The 14,545-nt window shown below is 42.3% G+C and overlaps 1 protein-coding gene across 1 annotated transcript in view; it reads left to right on the top strand.

The window, feature by feature from the left end:
- Positions 1 to 14,545, top strand: part of LOC117968552 (GTPase IMAP family member 8-like) — a 424,412-nt gene that overhangs the window by 45,917 nt on the left and 363,950 nt on the right. The window lies entirely within an intron of this gene.

The raw sequence follows: 14,545 nt of genomic DNA, 5'->3' as shown, positions 1-14,545 counted from the left end.
TATTTAATATTTTATTTTATTATGAACATTGTAGCCTAATTAGTAGTAACACGTTGTTGCTAAATGTTTGTTTTATATATAGATACCTAAAACTGACAACCATACTCTTTGTAACTATAAATGCAAATGATAGGATTTATTGTTTTACTGTAAACTGTGCGTGTGTTTGGTAATGTGTCACTCACCCGTGTCTCTGTATGTGTATCTCTTTATTGTGCTTGTGTGTCTATGCGCATGTACTGTACATGCCTTTCTATTGGATGGCTATTTTATACAATGACTCGGATACCTTCTTCCATATTTCAACTCCAGTACAGTATGACTATGACTCTCTCTCTCTCTCTCTCTCTCTCTCTCTCTCTCTCTCTCTCTCTCTGTGTCTGTCCCTGTCTGTCTGTCTGTCTGTCTGTCTGTCTGTGCCACCTAGCCCTCTTGATTGGAACCCAGACCTCCAGCGGTGAAAGGCAGGAATAACTGAGACAAAGGAAGCTAATTCTTGTTACCAAAATGTCTTATATTTTTCTGTTCTAACAGGATCTTTAATAGGAGCAACAGTAGGGCAATGGCGCTCCACAGATATGCAACTATATTATGCATGAGATTTTCTGTGTGGCAAAAATAAACTCAAGTTTCAGATGAAGAGAGCTGGTAAATGATGGGTAACTTTACATGTGCAACGCAGGCCCTGCAAGTCTAATTTGATTTAAACCATTATCTAGAAATGCATCTTCCTTAAGTTTCATTATTACTGTGCACTTTAAGTTTCGATTTGTTTTAAAGTCTGCCGTTTCCCAGAAATGTAAGATTCATTATTACTGTGCACTTTAAGTATGGATTTGTTTTAAAGTCTGCCACTTCAATCAAATTGTACACCATTCCCCTCAGACCGCAGGGAATGTCCTTTCGGCTCATGTGTAGCAGGTGACATCATCCAAGTAATTACCTTCACGGACTTAATTATCTGCACATGAATGTAATCTGTACAAACGCTACTGGAAATTTACACAGATTTATTGTATTAGAGTGCAATGCATTGTGTCAGAATTGTATTAAAACGTATTTTAAATGTGTATGTGTTTGAGATAAGGCATGCAAATCACATTTGAAATGCATATTCAACAGATAATCACATAAGAATTGTATATAAAAGCACCCGATACGCATGCCAGCGTCAGTGACACACTGTCGCTGGAGGTGAAAAGCGCTCAGTGCCTACTGGCGCTGGTGTGTAACACCTGTAACATGTTAAACCAGCGCTCAGTGTATAACACCTGTAACATGTTAAACCAGCGCTCAGTGTATAACACCTGTAACATGTTAAACCAACACTCAGTGTGTAACACCTGTAACATGTTAAACCAGCGCTCAGTGTATAACACCTGTAACATGTTAAACCAGCGCTCAGTGTATAACACCTGTAACATGTTAAACCAGCGCTCAGTGTATAACACCTGTAACATGTTAAACCAACACTCAGTATGTAACACCTGTAACATGTTAAACCAACACTCAGTGTATAACACCTGTAACATGTTAAACCAACACTCAGTGTGTCACACCTGTAACATGTTAAACCAGCGCTCAGTGTGTAACACCTGTAACATGTTAAACCAGCGCTCAGTGCCGCACCGCCGCGGACCAGCAGCCCATTGTAAGCTAGCAAGACAATATAGAAAGTGTCACATGACAAGTGTTTGTGTGGTGTTTTAGCTTGCTGAAATCATCTTCTTTAGAAACTTTATTTTTATTTTTGATGGCGCACATTGTAAGTAATTGCGTAATTGTTTCTCGTACTTTAAACGTTTATGTACAGTGTCTTGATCCCATTTTCGCTGTCGCGTACGCAGCTGGGTTATTTATTTCGTTATTTAGTTGTATATTTTATTAAAGCGGTTGATGATATGCCTCGGTTGTACAGAATTCTTCGATAAAGCAGCAAACTTTATCCATCGAGTCTGCAGTAAAATGCTTACTTTAAGCAGGCCTATTCAAATAAACAACATCCCCGATAGCTGTTTAATTCACCGGGCATTTCGGTTTATTCAGCATTATGCGCGCGCGCGCGCGCGCACGCACGCACACACACACACACACACACACACACACACACACACACACACACACACACACACACCAATGGCAGTAACTTACAAACGTCTTTATTGTGTTTCAATCATTTATTTATTAATGTATTGTGTGTAGCAGCTAGTTTGGTAACTCATGAAAACAACTACAAAACAATGGGATTCTGGGACACTTCCTGTTTCCCCAGCAGGAAGGGCTTTTCCGTTACACAAAGGGTGCGTTCACGGGGATCATTAAACGCAGATTCTGTGCAGACTCTGACCGGTTTAACCAATGATCTTTTAAGAATGAGCTCTGTGAACGCACCCATTGGCTAAATAGGTCATAATCTGCTCTGAATGATCCCCGTGAACGCACCCAAAAATCTTCTATCAGCCGCACACACGCCGTTGCACAGCTGTGAAAACATTTTGTAAACTAGTCTCAAGTATGCTACCCCCGTTTGTAGTTATTGTTTTGACTTACTGAAATACCGGGCTGCATTAGGAAATGCATCACAGCGTCTTTCAGTATGGAGAGTGCTGAATTAACGTCATTGTGTTTAAATGTTAGCCTGCGTGGTTCACGGGGCTTGGAGCTGGGGGCTTCTACTCTTCTAATCTTCTAATTTTCTAATTTCCTGTTAATTAGTATCTATTTTCTATTTAAGCCCTGATCACCTGCACCTTTTCTGTCTAGTGTTTCGTTTTCCTCCTCCTCTCCTCCACCTTCATACATGCCTTCGCATCGGTCGTCTCTGGGGGGTAAGTGAGTCTCACTTCCCCGACCTCAGGGCTAGACATCCGCCTCCCTTACCTTCAGGGGGTTCTCACCATGTGAGTCAGAGCGGACCCCTGGCCAAACTCTGTCCTGTCGCAGCTCCTGCGCTTATCTTACCTCACTCGAGGCTCTGTTCTATTCTGCCTATACTAACCTCTTTGCTTTGTCCTTATTTCAGGTCCCAGGCAGCGTGACGTCTCGGCCAATCGGGTTTAACGAGCGCCCCTTACAGAAGTCTCAGATGCTGGGTACCTCTCTCTCTCGTCTCCTTTCGAGGGGCGGCTCCCCGAGTCATAACCCTGATATGTGTTTTTGGTTGCTGGGTCCTCTGCCCCTGGGATGTGTCGGCATTGCCGCCCTCAGTCAGTGACCACTTCCTATCCTATTAACTGCTCCTTTCTGCCTCTTCTGCCTTATCCTTCACCCCAGCTCACGCCCCTGAAATGCATTAATCAACCTCCCACAAAACTATGTTATTAATGAGGAAATAAATGATTGACACAACATTATATGTTGTTGATGACATTAAGCTCATAATCCCATCATGATGATATATATTATATATTTTATGTATTTTATATAGAAAACTGTATATTTTGTGATTATCCCTGTATTTTAAACACAATATTAATAAAAATACAGTCACAAAACACAAATTACAAAATACAATCACAACTCTAAGTCGCCCTGGGTAAGGGCGTCTGCTAAGAAAATATATAATATGAGCTCCCCAGTGTCCCAATGAGGAAACCCCCAGCCAGATCCTTAAAAGCTCACCTCACCTGCGAGAGCTACCCAACTGTAAACTTTACATCGATTGCTTACAAATGTAGCAGCACTTGTAACTTTTGGCAGAAACGACAATAAGAAGAAGGAAATTCCCATGCAAGACCAGTATGTCTGTGTTACCATGTAGACATAACAATGCAAGTCTAATATTGTGCAGTGATTGCAGGGAGAGGGCTGCCTGTATGAACAGAGACTTGCATGTTTCAAACATCCATTTGAAGCCCCCCAGGTTTGTTATTATTATTATTAGTTAGTCCTGCTATCGTGCATTGTTTCCAGGACAACAGTTTACACTCTTAAAATATTTTGATTTATTAGTGATGTAATAAACAGGACAGAGGGTCATATTTGTTAACCCTATTGACCAGATGCCGAAATCCATTGAGAATAATGACCACACACCTTTTTAACATTTTTGAAGGGCTATTAATTTATCATCTTTAGGTCTAACAGGCTGGAAGTTGGTACAGACTACCCTTGTGCACAGTAGATTGTGCATACCGAATCTCTGACCTGTAGCTTCAGTGGTTTGGCTGTAGGACCCACCCATAGAACCTGGAAAAAAAAACACTTCCGAAATACTACTCGTTTTCTACCTTCTTTACCCTAATTCAGCAACCCCTTGGCATAGAAATACCATTCAAAGTGTTCTGACATCAGAGTGATGCTCTGAATACGTGTGCCAGATATCAGAAAGATCAATACTGTAATACAAATGTTATCCCAAAAAAGATACAGAGTACTTTGTTAGGCTTCAAAACGCTATCTATGTATGGTTGCTGAGAGGGTTCTGGACGGTCTAGAAAGCTCAGCAAAGAACCTCTCTTTTATCTGGATGTCAGATTCCAAATATGTCTGATAAGGGTCTGTAAATTTTGGTTCTCTTGCAGCGCCCCCTTGAGTTTGGGGTTTTCTCAATTTTTGACAATCTGTGAGGCATTTTCAATGAAATGTACGTATTAGAAGATTTACAATCTAAAGTGTTTAGTACCCACTAGTGAGCAGGCACTAAGCCGTCGGAGTAAAAATAAGCCGTTGACCAACAGCTTCCAGTTGTCCAGAGAGAGGTTTGGTTTTAACACCTTTTCTTGGCGGTTGCTCTCCTGGGTGGAGGAATGTTGGAAGAACGTTTTATCTACTACTTTACCTTTAATTATAGAGATGCTCCTTGATTTAGTGGGCTTGAATTGCATTCGTGCCCATTCAATGTTATTGGTTAATTTGCTCAATAACCGATTAGTGCAGGCTATTGTTGAAGTCATGGTTGTCATGTCATCCATGTATGCTCGAATTGGTGGTAGTCGCATTCCAGAAGCCAAGCGCTCTCCTCCTACTACCCATGTTGATGCCCTAATGATTACTTCCATTGCCATGGTAAAAACCAGTGGAGAAATGGTGCATCCTGCCATTATTCCAACTTCTAGGCATTGCCATGTAGTGCTGAATTCTGAAGTTGAAAAACTAAATTGCAAATCTCCAAAGTAGGCTTTCACTAAATTTGTTATTGTCATCGGTACACTGAAAAAATCAAATGCTGCCCAAAGTAGTTCATGTGGCACTGAACCATATGCATTAGCCAAATCCAGGAATGTCACATGGAGCTCCTTCCTCTCCTTTTTAGCTGATTGAATTTGTTGCCAGATCACATTGATGTGTTCTAAGCAACCTGGGAAACCTGGAATGCCCGCTTTTTGTATTGAAGTGTCAATGAAGCAGTTCTTTAATAGGTAAGTTGACAATCTCTGAGCAATAATGCTGAAGAAAATCTTGCCTTCTACATTTAATAGGGAAATAGGGCGAAACTGACTGATGCTTGTAGAATCTTTTTCTTTAGGTATAAAGACTCCACCTGCTCGGCGCCATGCTCTTGGTACAGCCTGTTTTTCCCATGCCACTTTCATCAATTTCCACAGGATTCGTAGAACTCCTGAAGCACTCTTGTACACTCTGTACAGAACTCCATTAGGCCCTGGAGATGATGAAGCCCTTGCTTTTTTCACAGCTTGCTCTATTTCTTTCCATTTAGGTGCACAGTCCTCCATTTGGTATTCTGGTGGATTGATAGGTGGGATGTCTGAAGGAACTGACATAGGCTCCTGCCTTTTTGAATCTGTATGTGTTTCCTCCAAATATCTCTCCAGCTCAACCTGTATTTCCACATTCTTAACTGGAATACTGATTTATTGTGTTAATAACAATCACATGGTTAGGTACAGATTACATACATGTGCAGATAATACAGGTGCTTGGAGAAATCAAATGAGCATTATTATGAGACTGGTGTATTTTGTATCCATGTTACCTATATACTGTATATGTTGTCTAATATTTTGCATACAACTAGTTAACACTAAAGCAGTTTCCCATCATGTGCCTTCCCATAAAACAAAGGGTTGACATCCAGCATTGTAGATGAGAGCTGTGGGAGTGAGTGCCAAACCTGCGCTTCCTTAATGTATGGCACACTACTGTTTCCTTGAGGTTTGTAGTAATGTGGCCCGACAGGACTCCTTAATAACAAAACGTACATTACTGAGAAACGGTTCACTTTAAAATCAATCCAAACAAAGTGCACATTAATAATGAAACTTACATTTCTGGGAAATGACAGACTTTAAAATAAATCCAAACTTAAAGTGCACATTAATAATGAAACTTACATTTCTGGGAAATGACAGACTTTATAACAATTCCAAACTTAAAGTGCACATTAATAATGAAACTTACATTTCTGGGAAATGACAGACTTTATAACAATTCCAAACTTAAAGTGCACATTAATAATGAAACTTACATTTCTGGGAAGTGACAGACTTTAAAATAAATCCAAACTTAAAGTGCACATTAATAATGAAACTTACATTTCTGGGAAACGGCAGACTTTAAAATAAATCCAAACAAAGTGCACAGTAATAATGAAACTTAAGGAAGATGCATTTCTAGATAATGGTAAATGTAACACCTGCAAGGCAGCCCTGACTACGCCATTGAGGGAATTGCACACTCAGAATTAAAGTTATTTTTTTCAGAGGGCAAATCAGGTTAGAGAGTAACAAGGACACAGTTATTGTCAATTAAAATAATGTTTTATTGCACAGAATTAAGAATTAGCAGCAGAACATTACAATATCACGTAGGTGCTTTGTACAAAAAAAAAAACAACCAAACAAGGGTTTTGTTTAAAATCACAATAAAGATCAGAAAATAAAAACAACCGATTTAAAAACAAACACAAAATACAAAACGCCAGTGAGTGCAGAGGAGGGGATATCGATAAACACCATTCATCATCATCATCATCATCATCACCATCATCATCATCATCATCATCATCATCATCATCATCATCATCATCATCATCATCATCACCATCACCATCATCATCATCATCACCATCATCATCATCATCACCATCATCACCATCACCATCATCACCATCATCATCATCATCACCATCATCATCATCATCATCATCATCATCATCACCATCATCATCATCATCATCACCATCATCATCATCATCATCATCATCGTAGCAGCAGCAGCAGCAACAAGAACTACGTTTACCAGTTATTTTCGTTTTCTTTCCATCTCAGGTCCCCTCTCCTACACGCACAGACAGACAGACAGACAGGCAGACAGACAAGACAAGACAAGACAAGACAAGACAAGACAAGACAAGACAAACGGTGGATGGCCATCCTAGAAAACTAAAAATCAAAGGGTATTTATAGTCAGGTTCGTATTAGTTTCAATTTCCGGGTAATTAATTAATTCGCTGAGTGGGGAAGGAACAATAAAGTGTTACAAAATCAAAGTGCCCTATCAAAGAAGACGTGCACAAATCAAAATATACAAATAATAAATAACAAGAGCGAAATAAAAATGTGAAATAACGGGTCATTTCAACACTGTTACAGTAAAAACGAAACTTACATTTCTGGGAAATGGTTTACTTTAAAATAAATCGAAACTTAAAGTGCACAGTAATAATGAAAGTTTCTTGATAAGGATAATGGTGGAGTTGAAATAAAAGATCACAATTGAAACTTGAAGGACCTGCATTGCACATGTAAAGTTACCCATCATTTTACCATGCTCTCTTGATTTGAAACTTTAGTTTTGTCACACAGAAACTCTCATGCATAATATACTGCACTTGCATATCTGTGGAGGGTCCTTTCCCTGCAGTTGTTCCTATTAAATCTCCTATGGAACATTTTAGAACAACATTTTAGAAATTTTGGAAACAAAAATTAGCTTATTTTGTCTCAGTCATGTCGGTGCTGCAAGTCCTTCACTGGTTACGGCTTGGGTATTGTATTTCATTTAGTAATGGTTACATTTCGTACTTTACAGGGAGTGTTAGGTTATTATTATAACCCGGGTTCCCTGGAATAGACTTGTAACCATTACACTTCAATGTTGCTGCGTTCACTCCAACGCAGCAGGACTGAAGAGGAAATGCCACTGACCCTAATGCGACAGTCATATTTATCTCCTGGGAGCAGAGACGATGTCTGACACATACAGGGCTCTTAAGGAGCAGATTTGATAGACGTGCTATGGAAATTTGGGCTAAAAGAGATATATCCTATTCGGTAATGCTTACATTTCTATTTCGGGGAACCAGTGTTATGGTACAGGAACCAGGGACTGAGGCAGATAGGCAAGTTCCTGCTTCAAGTAATTTTTAAATTAACTACATTTGGTAACTTTGTAAGGTGGTGTTTGAATTAGCTGAGTTGGTGTGTGATTAGTACCAGGTGAGTGGTTTAATTGAATAGAAGTTGATTCGCTATTTGATTGGTTTCCACGCAGTTTAGTTGGTTCTTTTGCCACGCAGTTGTTTTATATATATTAGGCAGCCTATTTCCACTCCAGCAAACTGAAGAGCCTCAACAAAAGAGCCGGGAGTCTAGCTGTGGGAGTCCAGCGAGAGGAGGCCTGCACCGAGACGCTGTTCAAATAGATCCGAACCTAACGGCGCTCTGGAAGAAGCAATCTACTAGTCAGGTCTGTACCCTCCACCCCACTGCTCCCACTGTGCCTATTTGTCTCTCCTGTCCTGCTATGACTGTCTCTCACATCCCTGTTCTGACCTCTCGCCCTCGTCCTCTGCCCTCTATCCTCCAACCCCTCTAACCTCATCCCTCTGCCTCTCCCCCCCTCCCGCACACTCTCTGGTGCATTCTGGAACTGTCACTCTTCTGCTAACAAAGCTGATTTCATCTCTGCCTTTGTCTCCCACCTCTCTCTCGATTTCCTTGCTCTCACTGAAACCTGGCTGTTCTCTGATAACACTGTAACTCCTGCTGCCCTGTCCTCTACGTCCTGTCCCATACCCCGCGTCTCACTGGACTGGGAGGTGGGACTGGTCTTCTCCTCTCTCCCTCCTTACTCTTTTCTGTCCCCTCTGATCTCTCCTCACTCTCTGTTAATACCTTTGAATTTCATGCAGTCCAACTAACCTCTCCCTGTCAACTCCTGCTAATTGTACTGTACCATCCCCCTGGACCTCTCGCTCACTTTCTCGATGAACTCGACTATTTACTCTCCTCCCTCCCCTCTCTGTCTACCCCAACTGTCCTGTTAGGTGACTTTAATATCCTTCTCTCAAACCCCAGCCACTCTGCCGGACTCCTCCCTCTCCTTCACTCCTTCGACTTCTGTCTCTCTCTCTATCCCCTCCTATCCACAAAGCTGGCCGTCAACTGGACCTCACCTTCTCCAGGGCCTGCTGCCCCTCCACCCTCTCTGTCATCCCCCTGGACCTCTCTGATCACTATTTCATCTCTTTTACTCTGTCTCTCCCCCCTCTCCCTGCTCCTCCTACCCCCACTCGACCTCTCCGCTCTCCGCCTGCACTAGAAGACTGGCTCTACCTCCTCTACGCTCCCCTGCCTCCAGAGCCCGCTCCTTTTCCACCCTCGCCCTGCAGTGGTGGAATGACCTTCCTACAGATGTCAGGACTGCCCAGTCCCTGACCACATTCCGGCGCCTCCTCAAGACTCACCTCTTCAGAAAGCACCTGTAGAACTCCTCTGTTCTTCCACTGGGACACTTATCACCCATCCTTAAATGTGCTTTACTTGCTCTTATCTGCTCCCTATTTTACTGCATTTAATCCTGTACTTCAGAGTACTGTAATCTGTCAAGTGTTTAATCTGTAGTATTTTGTATTTAATCATATCCTGATGTAACTTTCACTGTCACTGTTATCTGCTGTATTATTGAATTGTATTTTGTCACACTTGCACTTGCTTGAACCAAAGTCATTGTATTTATCTTGCTCTTATTGTATTAATACTTGTACTGTGATACTTGAAATTTATTTGCTTTCGATTGAAAGTCGCCCTGGATAAGGGCGTCTGTTAATAAATAAATAATAATAATAATAATAATAATAATAATAATAATAATAATAATAATAATAATAATAATAATAACCCAACATCAGCTAGTTTGTTTATTCAACTTTGCACAAGCCTGTTTAAATCAATCCCATGCATAATGTGGGCTTGGTAGTCCATTGGTTAAAGAAAGGGGCTCATTATCAGGAAGTTCCAGGTTCAATCCCAGCTCACCCACTGACTCACTGTGTGACCCTGAGCAAGGCACTTGACCTCCTTGTGCTCTGTCCTTCGGATGAGATGTAAAACAAACAAGCTCCTATTGGAAGTGACTCTGCAGCAGCAGTTGTGATGCATAGTTCACCACCTAGTCTCTGTAAGTCGCTTTGCATAAAAGCATCTGCTAAATGACTAATTAATAATAATGTGAAATCAAACTGCTTTGGTAGGACTAAATGTTTTGCTTGTTGAGTGAAAATGTTCTTTTAGCCCTATCCAGTAAGAAGTACCTTGCAGTTTACTACCAGGTAAATTAACTCAAGGCATCTGAAGCAGTTAAGAAATAAGTTAAACCCACTCACGCAGCACCAATCTCCCGCAATCAAGGCATCCTGTCCCTTTTGCAATTCAGGCATGCCTTTATTTATTCATGTTTATGCACTTACATAACTTCATGTACACAAATGTGACTTTCTCTTTGTTTAAAACGTTATTAACATCTGTACAACCTCCTGAGGGGACACTTTTCCCTGGCCATGGATCATGCCCCCTTAGCATGGCTTCACTGCTGCATGAAGGATAACAACACCAGGATCACACATTGGTACTTGGTGATGCAGCCCTATGCCTTCAGGGTAGTGCACCGAGCAAATTTTTTTTCTCTTGGGAAGGCATGGGGTTGTAGGATTTTTGAATGGACCGGTGGTGCCATTCTAAGGGGGAGGAGTGTAACAGGGGAGACCTGTGCTGGCTGTCGAGCGCATGCATGATCCTGCAGGGGAAGGGGGTTGGAATCCCTGTAGGACCCACCTGTTGTTCTGTTATTCCTCTGCGAGCCCATTCCCTCTTCCCCTCTCCCGACCTGCTCTGCTTCTTGCACTTGGTTTGCTTGTCTTTAGCTTTGAAATGAACTCCTGACCGCCATTTAACCAGGCTATTTTAAAATGATCAACGAGTGAGAATGTTACTTTTTTTTTTTGGTAAGAAAATATAGCATTGATTACATGTTAAGTGTCCTGTGGAGCCCTCCACCCCCTCCCCCGGCTATAACGCTCTTCGGTTGTAACTTTAATATGTGTGTGTCCCGAGGCCCGCGTTATAGTGAGGGAGCTCTGTATTACAAAACCTTAATACAAGACTGTGGCAGAGAGGAAACAGGTGCAGGAGTGATGCAGTGCGGTAAAGAAGCAGACAGAGAATTGTAATCTGGTTTGGAAATGTTTTTATTTTATTTTCCAGGTCTGGCGACCAAACAATAATCCCCCGGCAATACACACCAATGTGTAGAGCACGCTGTAAATAAAACGGGAAAGACATCCCCAAATAATAAACAATATCCTCCCCACAATAATACAGGCACGGTCACCAGTCCTGGGTTCGTTCAGTAGTGCTCCTGGTGGGTGATACAGGTTTATATTTGTGACAATGGTGCAGTGTTGTCCGGTTTAGTGCTGGCCCTTGGCGACAGCTCCAGATCTGTGTTAGCCGTCTAGTAATGCACAAGATAAGAAAAGACAATTACAAGACAAACAAACAAAACACTCACAGTACTTTTTACATGTAACTGGGTCTCTCACAGTCCTTCTCAGTTTATATGCACAAACCAATGCGAAGGAACAGATTGTGATTCTCCGTACCCTTTTATGCTGTCACACATGACCCCTTGGTAAACAAGTGCAACCACCTCTCCAATCTGCGGCTGCCACGTCGTTTTCCTTCCGGGTCAATACGTTATTACAACAGAGTCTTGCCACCTTTCTAGCTGTCTGACTTCCCTTGAACCCTGGGAAAGAACAGTCAGGCCAGCCCGTCCAAGGAACTCTGTTCCCGCTGCTTAGTGCCCTCACAGGTTGGGAGGGAGATTTACAACCAAAAATCATTGTATTTCTGTCACAAAGACCCATATAGGAGCTTTGAGCTTACCCTCATATAGCCTATAACTCTTAAGAACATAAGAAATAAATAAATAAATACTAACAATGTGAATATTATGAATAATAACTCAGTCTTGAAATACTTGCACAAGGGCCAAAACAAAACAAACACAAACAATAATGATACATTTACAAAAACGAGTACCTTTGTTCGCGGGCTTGGTAGCATTCGCTCCTACTGTCCTTCACTCTCCTCACAACTCTGCTCTGAGCCAGGAGTGGGTCTTTTATACTATGGCTGGAGCCTTAATTACTTGTTAAACAATGACCTTATTAAAGCTCAAGCCACATTCCCACAAGCTTTATTGGGATGGAGATTTAAATCCATCCTCACCAACTACACTTTACGACAGCGTGCAGGCGTCCCCAGGTGAAGCAGAGCCAGCGACCCCAGGTGAAGCAGAGCCAGCGACCCCAGGTGAAGCAGAGCCAGCGACCAGGGTGAAGCAGAGCCAGCGACCGCAGGTGAAGCAGAGCCAGCGACCCCAGGTGAAGCAGAGCCAGCGACCCCAGGTGAAGCAGAGCCAGCGACCCCAGGTGAAGCAGAGCCAGCGACCCCAGGTGAAGCAGAGCCAGTGACCCCAGGTGAAGCAGAGCCAGCGACCCCAGGTGAAGCAGAGCCAGCGACCCCAGGTGAAGCAGAGCCAGTGACCCCAGGTGAAGCAGAGCCAGTGACCCCAGGTGAAGCAGAGCCAGAGACCCCAGGTGAAGCAGAGCCAGCGACCCCAGGTGAAGCAGAGCCAGTGACCCCAGGTGAAGCAGAGCCAGTGACCCCAGGTGAAGCAGAGCCAGCAACCCCAGGCGAAGCAGAGCCAGCGACCCCAGGCGAAGTAGAGCCAGCGACCCCAGGTGAAGCAGAGCCAGCGACCCCAGGTGAAGCAGAGCCAGCGACCCCAGGTGAAGCAGAGCCAGCGACCGCAGGTGAAGCAGAGCCAGCGACCCCAGGTGAAGCAGAGCCAGCAGCCCCAGGTGAAGCAGAGCCAGCGACCCCAGGTGAAGGTGCTATCCGACGTTGTGACAGGGATGACGAGTGGTCTGACGTCAGGCAGAAGCAGGAACAAAAATACTGACACCGGGGAAGTACTGCAGTTCAAAAAGGCTTGCACCGTTTTTATTAAGCAAACAAAAATAAAATAAATATTTAAACAGAAAACACTTTGCTCAAAGAGCAAAAATAAAAAGGTTTCAACAAAACAAAATCACGAACACAAAAATACATAAACAAAGGTCAGGCTGGGCAGATTACCTTCACTGTTCCTATGTTTCTTTTATTAAGTTTCATTTTCGTTTTTACTCGCCTTCTCTCTGCTCTCTCATTCCTCCTCTGAAATCCCACCTCGAGCTAGAGCTCTGCAGGCTTTTTATAACAGGTGACCATCTCCCGATTAGCAACAAATTAAATCACCTAATTAATTCGGGAGATGGCCACCTTCTGCACGAGTTTACTAAAATCCTGTGTGGATGTGTCTTCCCATCCACGCTACTAAATAATAACACAAACGGCTACGCCGTCACATCTATACATAAAACAATAACTAAATATACGGCGCTCGTCGACATATATACAATAATAAATCATAATAATAATACAAAACAACACAGGGGCGGAGGGGGACCCCGATCTAAAAGTAAACAAACAAAACAATGTACAGGGCACCTCGCCCTGTTACAGATGTATATTGAGTTAAGCTTCTGTGATTGGCTCGCAATAACTGTAGGTTGCAAGTTATATATTATATTTACTGACTCTGCGTAGTCAGAACTCTACTCGATGTTTTTCTAACACCACGTGTGTTGAGAGTGTTCTCGGGTTTGCAAACCATTAAACTTATTTACTCAATTTTGTCTGTTCTACTGAGTCTCTATTACAGGGAGTGATATTAAAACTTCCACGACAATCTGGCGACAAGGATGGGATCCTAAACTCCGTCCATTGATCGTCCCGGGAAATGGAGTAAATCACCGGTGAGACCTATCCTTAACTTGGGTCAGGACGCCCGCAACTAAAAGGGTTGACGGGGTCCGCTTCGAATCTGGCTGGGGGCTTCAGTGAGGCAGATAAAGGATCCCGAACAAAAAGTTCCTGAGAGACGGTGAGACGACAATATTGTATTAAATATGTAAGGATTCTTACAATTGGACAATAATTCCATTGTAAAAGAAATGCGTTTAAGGATACTTACAATTGGAAAGGTGTTCCATTGTAAAAGAAACGGGCAGGAGTTCCGTTTAAACTAATTATTGAAATCCTAGGATAATTATCGTTCATGTTTAGAAGTTAATTGAATTAATAATTCAAAAGTTAATTGAACTAATAGTTTGTCTTTTGTCTTTTGTGTTTGTCTTTTCATCTGTTTGTTTGTGTATATGTTTGAAATCGCTGGCGTAATTGAGAGAATGTATGCT

Source organism: Acipenser ruthenus, chromosome 52, assembly GCF_902713425.1.
Source record: "Acipenser ruthenus chromosome 52, fAciRut3.2 maternal haplotype, whole genome shotgun sequence".
NCBI lineage: Eukaryota > Metazoa > Chordata > Actinopteri > Acipenseriformes > Acipenseridae > Acipenser > Acipenser ruthenus.
The sequence above is the reverse complement of the archived record's forward strand: the minus strand, read 5'-3'. Positions and strand labels throughout refer to the sequence as shown.